Source organism: Fukomys damarensis, unplaced genomic scaffold, assembly GCF_012274545.1.
Source record: "Fukomys damarensis isolate Sample0158 unplaced genomic scaffold, DMR_v1.0_HiC HiC_scaffold_6, whole genome shotgun sequence".
NCBI lineage: Eukaryota > Metazoa > Chordata > Mammalia > Rodentia > Bathyergidae > Fukomys > Fukomys damarensis.
The window spans coordinates 30943156-30950974 of NW_022900918.1; positions in this window are offsets into that span (position 1 = coordinate 30943156).

Sequence of the window (7819 nt, forward strand, 5' to 3'; positions counted from 1 at the left end):
TGTGCCATAAACCAATTTGTAATTCTCCAGTAGTTAATAATACAGCACCTTGTTCTGTGCTGTGTCAAATTTTGCTGAAAGCCAATGCCTTAACCTCTAGAGAACTAAACACTAGTGCCGGTGTTCCTGTTTGCACTTAAGGCTGGACATGTGTACAACTAATCATGGGACAATGTAACCATCGTCCTGCAAGGGACACAGAAGTGCCACTTGTCTCCACTGTACTGCAGAGATCTCTTCTCCTTTCTCCCAAGAGGAGGGGTGCACACAGTCATTGGACTGTAACTGCTTGTTAAATGGCCTCAAAATACAGCACCACAATAAATAGTGCTTCACATTTGATTTTTTTTTTTTATCAAATTCTCAGCTAGGCAAATGTCTGTCCAGTCCAGAGCCATTCTTTGATAAATTCCAAGTGCAGCGCCATACAGATGCTCCTCTGTTTATGATGGGATTGTATCCCTATCAATCAAACATAAGTTTAAATGATTATGTCAGAGATGAATTTAATATACCTAACTTACTGAACACAGCTTAACTAACCTAGCCTGCCTTAAACATCAGAACACTTCCCTTAGCCTACGGTTGGGCAAATCATCTAACACAAAAACCATCTTATAATAAAGCGCTGCAGATCTCGTGCAGTTTATTGAACTCTTGGATCCAAACACCAAAATAAAAGAGCAGACCGAAACTACACTACACCGTAGAATGCCAGTGGTTTCCAGGGCTGACCGGGCACTGCGGCTGTTCCTGCTGCCCAGCCTACTGCTAGTTCAAAAAAAGATGGAAATTTGAAAATTTGTTTCTACTGACTGCTATCAACCTGGCACCATTATGAACCTGAAATACCCTAAACTGAACTCTCTTTAGTTGGAGACTACACGAACTTCTGGATATTTTAAAAAGATAAATGTTTGCTCTTGGACGGTGACATGTAATCTTCACCACGGTGTGCATATCCTTGTATATACACCAGCAAAGAGATCCTCATATGCCCCAAATAGCCAGAAAAGATACTCATGTATCTAAGGATCTGTTTCACCCTTGCCATGCTCCTGTTAACTGGTGGTTTTGAATTCTTTATCCTATGACAGCGCATCTTTGTGAGTGTATTTTTAAGTTGTTGAATTGTACAATTTCTAATAAAGTGCACATAAATGTAGTTTGAGAAGTTTTGACAAATACACTATCTGTGTAACCACCACTCCATCAAAATACAGAATACTGCCGTCGCCCCAGGGTCCCCTCCTGTCCATTCTGGTCAGTCCCTCTCCGTCTCTGCCACACTGCTTCTATAGCTGTACCTTTCCTTCTTCTAGAATCCCGTATAAATAGAAGCATACAGTGTGAATCCTTTTGTATTTGGCGTCCTCTACACAAGACAGTGCTTTGGAGAATTAATCTATGCTGTTCTGTGTATCATCATCTAATTAATTGCCATTGCTTAGTGGTATTTATGTGAAAATAACACAATTTGTCTTTCACAGTAAATTGTTAATAGGGTTGTTCCCAGGGTTTTTTTTTTTTTAATATAATTCCATCAGGATATAAAAAGCACTAACCATAAAGGAAAGACTGCGAAGGAGAACTTTGCCTTCTTTCTGCCTTTCTTTCTTTATGCCTTCCTTCCTTCCCTCCCTTCTTCCCTTTCTTCCTCTCCCCTTCCCTCCCCTTCCTTCCTTGCTTCCTTATCAGTTAGTACTGGCTATCGAACCCAGGGCCTTATAAAGGCTAAGTAAATACACTATCAATAAGCTACACCCTCAGTCCAAGGACTGCTTCAAAGTTAATAATTTCTGTTGACCCACTGTCCTATGGAGAGTAGGAAACACAAGCTGCAGAGATAAGATACAGTACTACAAAGGACCCACACCCAGACTATACAATTTCTACAACTCTTTTTTTTTGTTTTTGTTTTTGTACCGGGGATCAAACTCGGAACCTGGTACTTGCAAGGCAGGTGTGATGCCATTGAGCTAAATCCCTGGCCCTACAATTCATGTTGTTCAAGTAACTATCTAGTAATGAAACTTAAATTCCATAGGTTAAAAAATATTAATCTTTATTTTAAAAGTAAGTGAATAAAACTGATGACTAACATGTGAAACACCTTCTTGTTTGCTTATTGGCCATTTCCATACATAAAAATAAGCATAATTCTAAAAATATTTCTATAAAGCAAGTAAGTCTGTTGAATAGTTTTCAAAATTGTATTTTCTTTCTTTACTATTGTTATAATTTACCTACATATTCTAAATATTGTCCCTTGTCAAATATTTATGTTGCAAAAATATTTTCTACCACTATATGTTGTCATCTATTTTGTTAATTAAGTCTTGATGAGCAGATTTTCTTTTCTATTTTGATTGATTCCAATTAATTGTTTTCTTTTACACCTAGTGTTTTCTGCATCCTATGCAAGGATTTTCTACCTAAATGTACATTGTAAAGGCCTTCTTTATTTTCTTTTTCTTCCATATTTTCTCTTAGAAGCTTTGTACATTAAGGCTTACTGTAGATATTAAATTCATTCTTGTGAATGCTCTAAGGTACAGATTGAGGGTCTTTTATTTTTCCATAGAAAGTAACTTTTCTAAGTGAATCTGTTAAAAAGATTTTTCTTTGGCATTGAATTGCCTTGGTAGCTCTGTTGAGAAAAAATTGATCATCTGTAGATCTATTTCTTTATTCTCTATTCTGTTCCACTGAATCTATTTCTATACTTATGCCAATATCATGCTGTCTTGATTAATGTTGCTTTACAGTAAGTCTTGAGAATGAAGTAATGTATACCTCTAAATTTGTTATTTGTTACAACTGTTTTAGCTATTATACAGAATTTACATATATATAATATATATATTAGAATCTTCCTGTCAATTTCTACAGAAACATTTTTGGTAACTTAATGATAGCACTGAATCACATTGTAAAGACTTGATATCTTAATATATTGAGTTTTGACAAAGACATATGAATGGTTTACCTCTCTATATCTCTAGCAATTCTTTAATTTTTCTTTGCAATGTTTTTAGTTTTCAGTATAGAGATTTTTTACACATTTTGTTAAATTTATCTCCAAATATCTATAACATTTTTGGTAACTTAATGATAGCACTGAATCACATTGTAAAGACTTGATATCTTAATATATTGAGTTTTGACAAAGACATATGAATGGTTTACCTCTCTATATCTCTAGCAATTCTTTAATTTTTCTTTGCAATGTTTTTAGTTTTCAGTATAGAGATTTTTTACACATTTTGTTAAATTTATCTCCAAATATCTATATATTTTATACAGAAAACATATATATATATATATATATAAAATATCTAAAGTATATAGATACAATTGCCCTTTGTATCCTGCAGACTTGCTGAATTCATTTGTTAATTTTAGTAATTTTTTCTACATTTTTAGATTTTCTGTGTACACAGTCATATTATCTGTAAGCAAAGAAGTTTTGATTGTTCCTTTTCAATAGCTGTGTTTTTGTTTTTTCTAAGAGCAGCTCTAGTACTATTTTGAATAGAAGTATTGGGAATAGATGCCCTGACCTTGTACCCAATAAATTATCATTGTGTATAATATGAGCTCTGTGGTATTTTTAGATCTTCTTTATCATATTAAGAAAAATCTCTCTCTATTCTTAATTTTTCAGTTTTTTTTTATTATAGTCGCTGTTGGGTTGTGTTAAATTCTGTTCTGCACCTACTGAGGCACGCATGCCTGTGTTAATGCTGACCATAAAAAGGCTTGAGGCGGGTAGCTCTTTCCTGTGAGCACAAGGATCAGTACTCAGCAGAAGATTCAAAGGGAACCTGCTGTAGGTTTCCAGCGCTCTCACTCTGTGTTAACTCTCCTCTCCACTGCCAGTCCCTATGAGCTCTGACCACGGTACCCTCAAGCTTCTCCCCGACTCAGAGATACTGATCTGCATCCCTTCCCACACGGTGCCCCTTAAATCTTCTCAAGACACTCAACGGAGACGTCTTGACATCTCTGTTTCTTTCCCTCCTCCCAGGGATACCTTTCCCATACTACCCATTGTCTAACGTTTGGAAAGCAGGATTTCATGTATTTTATCCATATTTTCTCAGTCTTCTTAAGTGGAAAGTTGATCTAGTGCCTTTTCCCCCTTACGGGCAAAGTGGACGACGTCTTAAAATCTGATTTTAAAATTTCTCCTGGAAGACAATTACGGAATGCCTACTATGTACTAGATACTGTGTTAATTTCAAGATGCGTCATCAAACGAGAGTAGGTTATAACCCCAGGGGTCAAGTCATGGGAAATCAAGCAAACAAGGAAAACACAATAAGCGAATGGGATGTCGCACGGAATTGTGTGTTGAGGAGCAAATTGGAGAAAAGACAAACTAGCAATACTGACCTCAGAAGGGCGTGGAGAGTAAAACAAGGAGGACAAGGGAGGTGGCAGAGGAAAGATGGTGGCAGCAAAGTCCTGGAAAGCAAACGAGCAAGGTCTGGAACTACCTGGGGAAAATGCTGCAGATGGGGGAGCCCTGAGAAGAGCTTATCCGAGGGAGAAAGGGCGAGTGAAAGACCAGGAGCCGCAAAGTCAGGCTGGTCACAGCTGGGTTGGAGGAGCTGCTCTTTTTAAGCTCGTGATAAGCATTTCAATTTTCTTTTCAATTATACAAAGAACCAAAAGCTTCTAACTTCTTCTTTAGCACTATCCCCTCAGCTTCTATGTTTAAACCCGTAAGTGGAGGGCCAAGGGCAGAGGTTAGGAGGCCGTGGAAATGATTCCATCAAGAAATGATGGGAATTAGAGCCCAAACAGAGCAGAGGATGCAGTGGAAGGCAGCTTGGTGTAGGACCCATGCTGTTGGCAGATTTGGCAGAATTTGTTACTCAGAGGCTTCAGTCTTAGGCCGTCTTTCCTCTCCTCCTGACTTAGGCCTCCATATTACCCTGTAGTACTAGAAATGGAAGGACTGGGAGCTCTTCGCACTGTTCTATCACATGAGACTGAGCCCTGTGGGAGAGTCTAAGGCTTTCTTCAGAGACAGTGAAGGCACAGCCCTTACCGTGCTCCTCCCGGCAACATCAATGGGCCATTGGTTTCATTTTCTCTGCACACAGATCCAACAAAATGCAACAGAGTGCATTTTGAGGTGCTTTTGAGAACATAGAACAGTAGGACAACTGTTGTTTGTTTATTTTCTTTATTTTAATCAATGAAGAGGAGTTGTTTTTTGTTTTTTGTTTTAATTTGATCTTGATTATTTGTACCTAGAGTATTTTAAAATTGTTGACACAAAGTGTTCCTTAAAGTTCTCCATGAATTTAAGCACATGGGACTTTATTTTCATTTTAACCCATCCACCTTTGAGAATATTTGATTGGAGTTTCAAAATGATTAGTGTACTGCCTCTGGCTTTGCTAACAAAGTCAAATATAGATCGTTTCAATAGTACCTCTGAAGCCTCGATCCATTCTTTTTATTTATTCATGTGTTAAGCTGACATTTGTTGAACAACTACTATACAACAAGCTGTGTGCTCTGTGGTCATAGGCTGTTGCTTGCTCGTAGATTGGCAACTGCTTATCTTCAAAGGCTGCGTTCATATGCATGAAATATATAGTATATATTATATAATATTGTAAGTTAGCTAGTAGGAAGCTCCTGTTACAAAAACTTTTAGCAAGATTTTTTGTGCCAGTTTAAGGATGTTTCCCATCTGAAGGGTTGGTAGTAGAGGGAGAAAGGAGTGAAACATGGACGTTTGCTGTGGCATCAATGTGCCACATGAAGGCTACAGGATGAGAGAGATCACGATGCACTGAGAAGCTGCAAGTATTTCAGAAAGATCGGAATATCGAGTCAGGTACTGGACACATTGTGAAACTCTGTGCTACGGAGTTTGTATTTTAATTACAGGGCAATGGGAAGCATTGACAATCTCTGTTAGCAGGAGAGTGGTGTTCCAGTGAGAAAGATCACTCTGGCTGAGGTACGGAGAATGGCCTGGCACCTGGAAAGATCAGAGACCAGAAGACCTGCTGGCAGGTGGCTGCTATAGTCAGAAAGAACGATGTTAATATCCTGAAATAAGCTACTGCCAGAAGTAGAATTGGAGAAATTTAAAAAATAGAAAGAGAAAAATGTGAAGAGTACGTGTGCTTAGATGTGACTTGTGGGAGAGAAAAAGGTAGAAAAAAGGAATTCAAGTCTTGCTGAGACATCGTATAAAATAGTGTACCATTGATTAAGACATGGGTGACAGAGACATAGGTTTGGATGACTCCTGATAAATTTAGTTGCAGCAAATTGAGTTCCAGGTGTCTGTGGACACCTCTCTGACAATGTCCACTGGTAATTATTCATCTCAGTCAGAACTTCAGGAGAGCCTCCCTAGCTACAAATGTATTTGAGGGTTGGAATAAAGGATGGTAGCTGGGGCTTTGGAGGTGGAAGAGGTCACAGAAGAGAGAATTTGGAGGCTTGAGGCTGTACCACACATTCTAAAAGATTGACAGAGGAGTCGGAGCAAGAGACTGGGAGGAAGAAAGAAAACCAGGGCAACAGGGTGCAAGGAGAATGTGGAGAAGCAGTGTCAGAAGCAGATAAGCAGTTCTGGAAGTCAGGGTAGATGAGCAGTGCTAACCCAGAGTGAAGATGCAAGTGAGAAGCTCGTAGAGGTCATTGCATCTGGCAAAAAGCAAAGCATTTGCATGAAGTGATGAGGAAGGAGGCCAGATTGCAGTGTGCTGAATCGGAAAGAGGTAAGGAGTAGGGGAGCGGGCGAGAGTTGTAAAGGAACAGAGCCCAGAGCCAGAGCTCAAATGGGCTGTGAGGCCCATGGAAATCTTCCTCATTGCAGTTGTTTCTTGGGAAGTGAGAGTGGTGAACTTATTCAAATGCTGATCAAGAGTCCGATAGATGGAGCAATTGTAGTTCTGAAAGCAGAGGCGGTGCCTGCTTGAACCATGTTTCTGAGGAGACAGGAATGGCTGGACTCTAAAACACCCAAGAGTACTTCTGAAAATATCTGGCTTGGGAAAAGATGGATACCCAGTATGGACTGCGTTGTGCCCCTCCCGTTTACATCCCTTGTGTTTGAGAATGTAGCCTTACTTGGAAACAGATGCAGATGTAATTAATTAGGATGAGGTTTTATTGGAGTTGAGTGAGCTCCTAATTCAGGATGTCTCATATCCTTGTACAAAAGGGAAATTTACCACAGACACACAGAAGAACACCAGGTCAGGAAGACAGAGATGGCGATCATGTAGCAGAAACAAGAGTGTAACAAAGACTATCGGCGACCTGCCAGAATCTAGGAGAGAGACATGGAGCAGATCCTTCCCAAGCCCGCTTGGAAGGAATCAACTCTTGATCTCACATTTATTGTCTCAGTGTGTATGGCAATATTGTGAAACAGTAAATTTCTATTGCGTACTGCAGAGGCTGGAGTACAGTCTTCCCCACTTACCTGAAGGGGAAAAGACATTCTAATTCTAAGATGCCCTAATAGATTCTTGAAGCCACAGAGAGTACTGAGCCCCCCCCACACGTGTGTATGTGTGTGTATGTGTGTGTGTGTATATATGTGTGTGTATATATATGTGTGTGTATGTATATGTGTGTATATGTGTGTGTATATGTGTGTGTGTATATGTGTGTGTATGTGTGTGTATATATATGTGTGTGTATATATGTGTGTATATGTGTGTGTGTATATATGTGTGTGTGTATATATGTGTGTGTGTATATATGTGTGTGTATATGTGTGTATATGTGTGTGTGTATATGTGTGTGTGTGTGTGTGTGTGTGTATATATAT